The 10374-nt window shown below is 44.6% G+C and overlaps 1 long non-coding RNA gene across 1 annotated transcript in view; it reads left to right on the forward strand.

Moving 5' to 3' along the window:
• The window catches only part of LOC147446000 (uncharacterized), a 58994-nt gene extending 48938 nt beyond the window's left edge, over positions 1 to 10056 (forward strand). Inside the window, exon 2 of the long non-coding RNA XR_015189841.1 lies at positions 9690 to 10056. This is a non-coding gene — a long non-coding RNA (uncharacterized LOC147446000). The remainder of the gene's footprint in view (positions 1 to 9689) is intronic.
• Positions 10057 to 10374: the final 318 nt, after the last annotated feature.

Here is a 10374-nt window from a genome sequence, read left to right on the forward strand (position 1 = left end):
ACGCGAAGCAAAGGCAGCTCCTTGCTGGCTTACCGGCTCTAGCCCAAAAAAGTAAAAAGTAAAAAGTAAAGCCAGATACTTGGAGGATTCACAATGCATTGCATGTGACTCTCTTGAAACCTGTTAAGGGTGATGTGCCTGATGATGGGGAGCCTGATGAGCAACTCGAAGTGGAAGAAAACGAGGAGATCCTTGTTCCTGAACAGATTTTGGCACATAAGGATACGAAGAAAGGTAAAGTCCGAAGGTGGTTCTTGGTTAAGTTCAAGAACTATCCTACATTTGATGCGAAGTGGATGGAGGAGGAGGACCTAGCAGATACTCCTTAGATTGTGAAACTTTACCTCGATGTTTTGGTTTAGCATAGTGTACTCCAAACGGAACCTAGAAATTCAGCTTGGCCGAAGATCTGATGCAGTGGGATGCACAAGAGGGGAGTTACTCCGCTCCTTTGTCAACAAATGCCTCGATATTGATACGAAAGTCACTGATGTCTCTTTGAGCTTCAGGGATACTGAAACCGGCCCGTAGGGCGGTAGGCGTTGGCTTTCACCCAAAATTCTTTACTTTAGACACACACACGAGCACTTCGCAAAGGAGACCTGTAACAGGAATTAACACTTAATCACACACACGGCTCGGAAGCTAGAATGCTTCGAGCAGACGCCGACAACCTGTAGGCCCCAAAATTGGCGCCCCTTTCGGTATTTCTTTATTCTTTAGGAGGGTAAATTACAAGGTAAGGTCCTGGGAATCCTTCACGTGTATCCACCTAGATACCATTTGATTTGGCCAAATTTCGGCAGCATAACAGCCCCAAAACTTGCGCGAAACCAATTCCCCTGCTAGAACTCACTTGCACTGGCGTATACCCTCTGATTCCTGCCCAAAAACAGTAAATTCAGCATGCTGTATTTACTGGTTTTTGCCCTGTTTTCAGCCCCAAACAGTCCCCTAACTGTCCTCTACTAGTGGGGCACGATTCCCAATGGTCTTGGCGTCCGTATGGCTGAAAAACAGTAAATTTACAGCGCATACACAACGCTGATTTTGCACCTGTACGGTGAGGTTATGACCCTCACCAGTGCCTGCTTTGGAGCAGCAATTAGCTACCCCTGTTCCTGCTCAAGGAGGCTCTTGCCTCAGCACAAAAGCATGAACCCACACAACTGTACATCAGTCAAATGAGTAGCCCTCTTGTGGGGCATCACATAACTGCACGTAGGGGAGAGAGAGAGCAGTGTGTAGTGTGCAGGGCATCACTCCTAGCACCACACTGTACATGAGAGGGAAAGGAAGCACTCCATAGCTCTTAACCTGTGACAGGTTCTCAATGAAGCATCCTCCTAGCATAAATCGAGCGCCCCCTCTTCTGCCCTTGACCTGTAATGCATCTGTGAACAAATAGATGCAAAAAGGAGAAGATTTCCATGGTTGCCAAAACCTGCGTATCGCTGAAAACGCAGCAAAACAGCCCTGTAAACACGTATCTGATGCCTTCCAATGCTGAAAATGAGCTCCTTGGACCTAGGCAAAGTCATGGGAAGCTCAAAAATGGAGAGAAATGGCTGAAAATCCAAGTTAACAGCCTCCAAAACTGCTCCAGAAAGTCAGTTACGAGTTCTCTTCTCCCAAACTTGGTAAATTGACCAAAAAGTGCCACTTGGCACTCATGCATGCAATTTCCCCGCATTGGGTTTCCTGCTTAAAAATCTCTCAACTGGTGCATCAATTGACTTTGTAGCAGAGTACTAAAATGTTCCCCTTGTCATACCGGAGGTAATGACGCGAACACATTTCACGGCCCAAAATGGCAGTTCCCTAATTTTTAGGAGATGCTTCCGTTGGGCTCCCTGTGATCTTCTGACCATCTATCCTCATTGGGACCGCATCCAAAAGTGCAATGTGGCCCAACTGTCGGATACTTTCTGTTGGTGATCCCACCTTGACTTTATGCCTCTATTGAGTTCACTTCCTAGTATCCACCAACTTGCTAAGTGCGACGGGGGGGACCTGTATGATCTTGCTCTGAGCCTAGATATCCTCTTACTGTACGAATTCCAGTGCCGACCAACTTCCCGTCTGCGGGTGAAACTACCATTCACATTGGCCATACAATGTCCGACCATTTGCAACTTCAAAAAGAGGGTCTCAAAAATAAAACAAAAATCATTGGAAAGAAACCAACAACTAAGGTTAGCAATTGCCACGTCCTCGTGACAGATACTGAGAGCTGACAGTATTCTGCTGGATGACTTTATGAAATAGAATTCCTGATAATGATATTGATTTGTTCTTGACTTCTTTTGAGTGCAGGAACTGATAGACGAAATGATTGCAGCATTTTGGTTTGATTGATCTCGAATAGACATGGTTGCAATAGGGGTTAGTCAATCGGACATCGATGAGGTCCCGATTGGACCTAGATGTGATTGCTAGCTACATTGTCGATAAATCATGCTCTAAGATCCGAATGAATGTTGAATGTCATGTGATGTGACTGTCGATTTGGTACATGTGCTAGATGTGTGTTCCTAGTACGTAGGTACTAACAGTCAGTGTCTGCTAAGACGGTTTATGGCTTTTGTCGGTTTTGCAGGCGTAATCGCGGTTGATTACAATGCTTTCAAGAGGGGGGTATGTCACAAAGTGATGACGTGGCGGACAACAGAAACCCTAATTTCTGGCTGAAACCCTAAAATTTCTGCAAACCCTAAAATCTGCCAAAAACCCTAATTTGTAGCAAACCCTATTTTCTGGTTGAAACTCTAATTCCAGGAAACCCTAAATTGCCCAGGAGATGCCACGTGGCAGTTGGTACGGATTTCCGTGAATTACGGCGTGATTTGCGGCCAGTCGTACGGATGTTGCTTTTTCTCCTCTACGCAATGAGAAAGAGAGAGAGAGAGTGCTTTTGCTTTCAATTTGGCTCTCTGTGAGAGAGAGAGAGCACTAGCTTTTGCTTTCAAGCTTTTGGGGCTCTGCTTTTGGGCATCCCTTGTAAACCTTTAAATAAGTGGCTTGGGCCTTCACTTCTCAGAGCATCTGGACGCAGAGTCTGAGAGTGAATCCCGACCCACTCTCTTGTACTTTGAACTGATTAATATAAAAAGAAATACCGAAAGGAGCGCCTGTCTTTGGGGCCAATATCTCTAGGCACGGAACTCCGCCGGGCCAGTGCAAATCTATTGTGATCTGTGAATTGTTTGAAGTGGTTATTTGGTGCTGTCGCGATTGATTCTTGACTTGGAGTGTCCAAGTCTGTAACAACTTCTCAGGAAGAACCCTTGGTGGTTTTCCTTCCAAGCAAGAAGATCCACAGCCTAGCGTTTTCCCTTCCCAGCATCATCGCCACAGATTCCCCATGCTAGCGTTTTTGATCCAAGCAAGCATCGCCAGAAGTCCTCAGTGCTAGCGTTTTTCCTCCATGCAGCCCTAGCGTGTTCTGGACCTCCATCGCCCTCTATGTGCATCGCGTTTTCAGCCCTAAGGATCTGCAGTTTTTAGCCCAAAAGACCATCAGTTTTCAGCCCTAAGTACTCCCAGATTTTCAGCCATAAAGACCAGCCAAGGCAGTGTTTTCTCTTGCGTTTTCAGCCGCAGCAGAATTCAGCCTATCAGTGTTTTTGGACAGCAGATAAAGAGTAGCAGATTTCAGCCCTTAGATCGGTCTCGCCATCCCCGTCGTTGACATCGACCTAGCCTAGATTGCATCAGTCACATGCATTCAGTTTGTACCGGTTTGTGCAATCAATAGTAGACCACTCTCGCCGACGAGAGTGGGGCCTTCGAAGGAGGGTTTTACATCATCTTTGGTGTCGTATTCTCTTCTCTCTCTATCTCTCAGTCTCATACACTTGCACGCACAGTGTCCATTCACTTGTTTGTGATCATTGCACTCGCTCATTAAGAACGGAAGGCTCTCCCTTCCATAAGAACAAAAAGGAACCTTGAGCACAGTTCGGAGCACTCATCTTTAGCAAAGTTTCAACATTCATTCCGTTGCACCTTACATTGGTATCAGAGCTTGGGCCGTGTTCTGTATCACTCAAGGAAAGAACCACAAGAATCACAAGATTTTTTTTTTGTTTGTTGAGGTCGCACCTACCCAAGTTCGCTTTGGCGTGTCGATTCCTAATCGTGTTTTGGAAGAGTGACAGGAATCCCAGGAAAGAAGTGCTTGTTCAGCCTCCCCTTGTGCCTCTTTTCACTCATTGAGAGCGGACCGTGCACTTAGCGGCCGGCCAATCGACGTGAGGTGGAAAAAAGCAACCTTGGTGTGAGCGCAAGGCCGCCAAGGGGTGCGCCTGTGGAAAAGAGCAGAACTCAGGTGAAGAGAAGATCCTTCTCAAACACAGATTGCAAGCGAAAGAAAACCTCAAGAATCTCAAGAACCTCAAGACCCTCAAGAACCCAAGAACCCAAGACCCTCAAGAACCCAAGTTTCGTGAACTTAAGAACCAAAGATCATAGTGCATGGTCATCACCCGAAGCGGAATGGATACTTCGCATACAGGTGATGAGCATGAGAGAGGCGACGAAGAATTTTTCCCACCAAGAGATTTTTCCGACCCTCCCCTTTCCCCACGAGTTATACCAAATTCTATGGAGGTGATGGTCAAGTCGATGATGGAGATGATGACACAACTAGAAAGAAAAGAAGAACGACAGGAAGCCAAGGACCGCGAACGCGAAGAAAGAAACGAAAGAATTGCCATACAACAAGAAGCGGCTCGCATTGCCTTGGAACGCGAGCACGACGAACGAAAAGAAAGAAAAGCACAAAGAAAGGAGGAAGCTGAAGCAAGACGAGTGGCCTTGGAGGTCGAGCGAGAGGCTCAAAGAGACCTCCGCACTCAAGAATTGGTTCGACAAGTACTTGCCTCGAAGTCCGAACCAGCTAAAGATCGTGGGAGTTCCTCAAGTGGCGCAACCCACGATGCGAATTACAACAACCCAGTCACAGAAAAGTTGACTTTCAGTAAGTGTGATGGTAAGATGGATGCTACTGTTATTTATTCTTGGTTGCATCAATTTAATGCTTATTTTGCGACAACTAAGAAGACAGGAAATAGCAAAGTTTTGACGGCAGCCATATACCTTGCCGGTGATGCCATCAATTGATACCACGCATGGCAAGAGGCGCAGTTAGCCGTGCACCTAGAGGAAGCCGACGAATTCACGCTCCTTTCCTTCAATTGGGCTGATTTCCAAGACAAGCTCAAGGCGCGGTTTATGCCACCTTAGTATCTCGCACGATTGAAGGACGATTGGCGCGCTCTCAAGCAAAGTGGTATGCCGGTTATGTCTTTTTGTAATTGTGTTTTGCAGCTAGGTACCCAATTATGCAAGTCGGATGATGAACGGCAAGAGGCATTCCTTTATGGATTGGACGAGTATATCAAGTACGATGTCGAGGTGCTCGATCCAATCGATCTCAACAAGGCGGTAGTGATTGCTCTCACATAGGAGATGAAGCACAACAAGGGAAAGCCTAAGGAGAACAAGACTTCCACAAGTACCTCACAGACTTCTCAAAACCCTCAGAACGGTAAGAACGGTAAGAATGGTAAGAACGGTAACTCTTCTAATCAATCTTCCAATAGTCTCTCAGAAAAGAATTCTTCCAATGAACCTAAGGGTAAGGCTAACACAATTGCTAAACCTAAGCTTACTCCAGATGAAAAGGTAGCACAAGGAATTTTAGGAGGATACATCACGTCGGAAGAGCAAAGCACTTATTCTAAGGAAGGTCGTTGTTTTCATTGTCACATTAAGGGTCACAGAAAAGAACATGTCCTTAGCTTGACTCTAATGAATCTAAAGAATCCACAGAACCCACTTCCTCTGTCAATGCAATTAATGATAACACGAGTGTGCCCCAAGTTTCTCCTGACCCTCCCATTGATGATTCTCTCATTAAATGTTATGGTCATATGACGGGGCAGCGTTTTGTCATATTGTTTGACCCAGGTAGTATGCATGATGTGATCAGTCCCTCTCTTGTTGAGAAAGCCCGCCTAGAGGTTAGTCAGAAATCTCCTCTCGAGGTCTCTTGCTTTGCTCCCGGTATGGACTCTTTCATTATGAAAGAGTGTCTTGGTGTGTTGTTTTCAATTCAACAAGCTGCTTTCCGTAGAATTTTTTTCGTCTCTCCTCTCTCAGGATGTGATATGATTTTGGGCATTCAATGGTTTCGTGAGTGTAACCCTCTCATTGATTGGGCGGAAAATACGTTCACTCTCAATGCCAAAAGTGACTCTTCCATTGTCATTCGTGGAGAGGAAGTTGTTCATTCTCCCTCTCTCATTGCTAATGTGCAGGCGAAGATTGAACGGATTCAGGAGGAGACTCTCTCAGTTTCTTCTTCTCTAAAGCATGACACAGAGGATTTGCATGATGATAAGCATGATGAATTGAATGACAATGATAAGCATGATGATTTGAATGATAATGTTGAGCATGATGATTTGCATGATCAAGATGTGATTTCGCACAAGCCTGATGATTTGCATGATCAAGATGTGATTTCTCACAAGCATGATGAGTTGCATGAAGATGATGTGATTGTTCACAAGGATGATGTGTTAGTTGATACTTTCTCTAGTGAAGCTAACCTCATTGCAGATTCGATCAGTCACGAAGAACCGATCTTGGCTCTCGAGCGTAGGTCTAAAGAACCCTTACAGGAAGTATTATGTGTTCGCATGATTAGTACGCACGCATTGATCGAGTGTTTCATTCGTGATCGTTTCTTGTATTTTCGTCAGCGTCTTTATGTGATCCCTTTTCCTAGGCATGACATATTGTACGTTCAGCACGTTTCACTCATGAATGAGCACGGATGTATACGGATTGTTCGTGAAAAGCTGAAAAGTATGCATTCAAGGAAGTCACATTCCATGTCTCTTCCTTGGCACGACACAGTCGTAGAAAGAGCACAAGAAAGTATGAGCACCAAGCATCAGCATTTCCATTGTGTTTTGCCACAGTTGATTGCTTTAGATCATAAGAGAAAGATTCTATCTCATTGTTTACGTGTGTGTGGTGAACGGTTTGGCACTCCGTCTATTGGTTCAATCTACATTGTATGCACAGTCTTTGAAGAAGACAAGATTTTTTCCACTCACTTTACATGGAATGGGTATGTTCATGTTTTTGCGTTGGAAATGGTTTTAGGAATTTTCAGACATGGAGATTCTTGAAGAAGAAAGAAGCATGACTCTCGATGAAGTTGAAGCATTGAAGGAGCCACGGAAGACTTTTGTCGCTTTCGGCGCGGCCCAAAGAAGCAAGCGTTGCAGACCTTTATGAAGTTCAAGTACCGTACGACCCACACATCAGAGTGGGCCAGTGAAGAGTCCCTTCCAGGATTCCGGATGCTATTGGCGATATCCCTCGATGCCATACAGTTCGGTACCAGTACCTCACTTTGAAAAGGAGGGGATGTCACGTGACACATCCAACCCTATGTGTCCGTGGACAAGCTACAGCACGACAAGGGTTCAGTCAGTCCAATTAGTCTAGATTTAGAAGTGTTCAGGCACTTTTGTGAGTCTGTTCGCAGACCGTGCATGCCCAGACACTTAGTGTAGATGCATATCCTTTGGTTGCACACAGCACGATCATAAGCATTCCCATCAGAATCCTTCAGGGAAATTTTCCAGTGCATTTAACCTATTTTCCCTATTTTTGACATTTTTCACCTATTATTTATAAGTGACTTTTGTTGGAAAGTAGGTAGGGCAAATTGAGTAAGTTTGTATATCAGCAAACCTAGACTAGCACTAATTGGCAGAAGAGGGAGCAGGAGCTCCATCGCTCAACAGGCAACTTCTCAGCAAGAACCCTTGGTGGTTTTCCCTCCAAGCAAGAAGATCCACAGCCTAGCGTTTTCCCTTCCCAGCATCATCGCCACAGATTCCCCATCGCCACAGAAGTCCTCAGTGCTAGCGTTTTTCCTCCATGCAGCCCTAACGTTTTCTGGACCTCCATCGCCCTTTATGTGCATGGCGTTTTCAGCCCTAAGGATCTGCAGTTTTCAGCCCAAAAGACCATCAGTTTTCAGCCGTAAGTACCCGCAGATTTTCAGCCATAAAGACTAGCCAAGGCAGCGTTTTCTCTTGCGTTTTCAGCCGCAACAGAATTCAGCCTATCAGCGTTTTTGGACAGCAGATAAAGAGTAGCAGATTTCAGCCCTTAGATCGGTCTCGTCATCCCCGTCGTCGACATCGACCTAGCCTAGATTGCATCAGTCACATGCATTCAGTTTGTACAGGTTTGTGCAATCAATAGTAGACCACTCTCGCCGACGAGAGTTGGGCCTTCGGAGGAGGGTTTTACAACATCTCTGGTGTCGTATTCTCTTCTCTCTCTATCTCTCAGTCTCATACACTTGCACGCACAGTGTCCATTCACTTGTTTGTGATCATTGCAGTCTCTCATTAAGAACGGAAGGCTCTCCCTTCCATACGAACAAAAAGGAACCTTGAGCACAGTTTGGAGCATTCATCTTGAGCAAAGTTTCAACATTCATTCCGTTGCACCTTACAGTTAGAGAAGGATCTTCTCTTCCCCTGAGTTTTGCTCTTTTCTGCAATTCTTACTTTGAGGTTGTTGCACATAGTGAAAAAATGAGGTTCTCTTAGCCTCTTTGCATCTCATGGGTGATGCCATCATTTGAAAGGAGGAGTGGATAGAGAAGAAGTCGGCTGTTCACATGCGGCCAATGAAGCATCTTCTTGGTGACACCTTTCACATTCAATTGGGAGGAGTTCCAAGAGGATCTCAAGAAGCGCTTCTTGCCTCCACAGTACCTCAAGAGATTGAAAACGGACCTTCAGGCTTTGTCACAAATGGTAGATCTGTTATGTCTTATGCTAACCGAGTGGCGCAGCTAGGTGAGCAATTCAGGAAGACAAATGATGAATGGTTAGAGACCTTTCTCTTTGAATGGACCACTAATCAAGTTTGACGTGGAGGGGGCCAGGGCTGTGATCCAAAGTCATTTCCGAGGCTACCAAATTGACACAACACTCTCTCTTAGATTTACGAAGCATTTGAGACAACCATCTCTCTACCTATTCTCTGAGTAGAAAAAAACAAGCAGTAGAGTAACTGAGCAGGAAGGGGTGTTTCCGAGGCTACCAAATTGACACAAAACACTCTCTCTTAGATTTACGAAGCATCTGAGACAACCATCTCTCTACCTATTCTCTGAGTAGAAAAAAACAAGCAGTAGAGCAACTGAGCAGGAAGGGGTGTTTGTGTTAGTGCGAGATCTCATTGTGTCACGCATACCGTTCTGTGCGCCTAACAAAGTATTCTTCAAATGAGGGGATCTATACATACATGTGATGGCATCTCCACCATGCAACCTTGACTTGTACAAGCAAGAGGGTATAATGTGCTTGGTGAAAGTAATATCATAGGGGGAAAACCTGTCACAACTATTGGAGAGCATTCATGTACGTGCATTTTAAAGTAGTATTGATGTACTTATTGGTTTCTTTCTGGGAGTTGATGAATTTAGCCCGATGTGGTACTGACTATGCATCTATATATACAAGGATGCATGTAAATATAATAATGTGTACCAATTTGCAGTCATATTTAGATTATTAGGTTTTTTGGTTGGAATTGTCCTTGCTTGAGGTTTTCCACTTAGTTACATTTTCCGTTGCCTGCAGGAGATCCTGGGTCTTTATTGATTTGTCTCGCTGGAAGCTAGACGTGGTACATTCTCATACAAAAATAAGAGCTTGAGAGCTTCAAGGCATTCTAGTTCTCAGATACCCAACAGAATTGCTGAATAAGAAATGTTCAGCATTACTGCTTATAAGTATGTTTTAGTGTGGTCTTCATGCCTAATGTTTTCAGAAGAGGTCAGGAACCCTTCCAATCCAAACATTAGTTTCTTAAATGCAGGATAGACCAGTTTGTTGGGTATAACAAATTCTCCGATTGGCTGTATGCTTCCATTTCAGTGACACAAAATGCTGTTCTTTGTAGTACAAGTAGACTTTGTAGTACAAATAGACTAGTTTGTTAGGTCGCCGCCTTGTCGTAGCAAATTTTTTTGTGTGTCATGCATTCCATCTCTAATATTTCATTGAGACATTTTCTGCAATGATGTCAGCCTTGTCTTGCTAATTGTAGTCATGTGGTTGTATGTATAAGTGCTCTTATCTATGATCTTTACAGGCCTTTTGGAGAGCGTGTGTTGAACTCAAATCAAGTAGGTTGAACTCAAATCAAGTAGAATGTGAGCTAATGGTAAAGGTAGTCAGGTGTTTTTACATTGCTCTTATACATGATTTCCATGAGCCTTTGGAGCTCGTATATTGAGCTATAATGAAGGTAAAGCTTTGTGTC

Source organism: Adiantum capillus-veneris, chromosome 12 (assembly GCF_014529385.1).
Source record: "Adiantum capillus-veneris isolate H3 chromosome 12, ASM1452938v2, whole genome shotgun sequence".
In the NCBI taxonomy this organism is placed as follows: Eukaryota; Viridiplantae; Streptophyta; class Polypodiopsida; order Polypodiales; family Pteridaceae; genus Adiantum; species Adiantum capillus-veneris.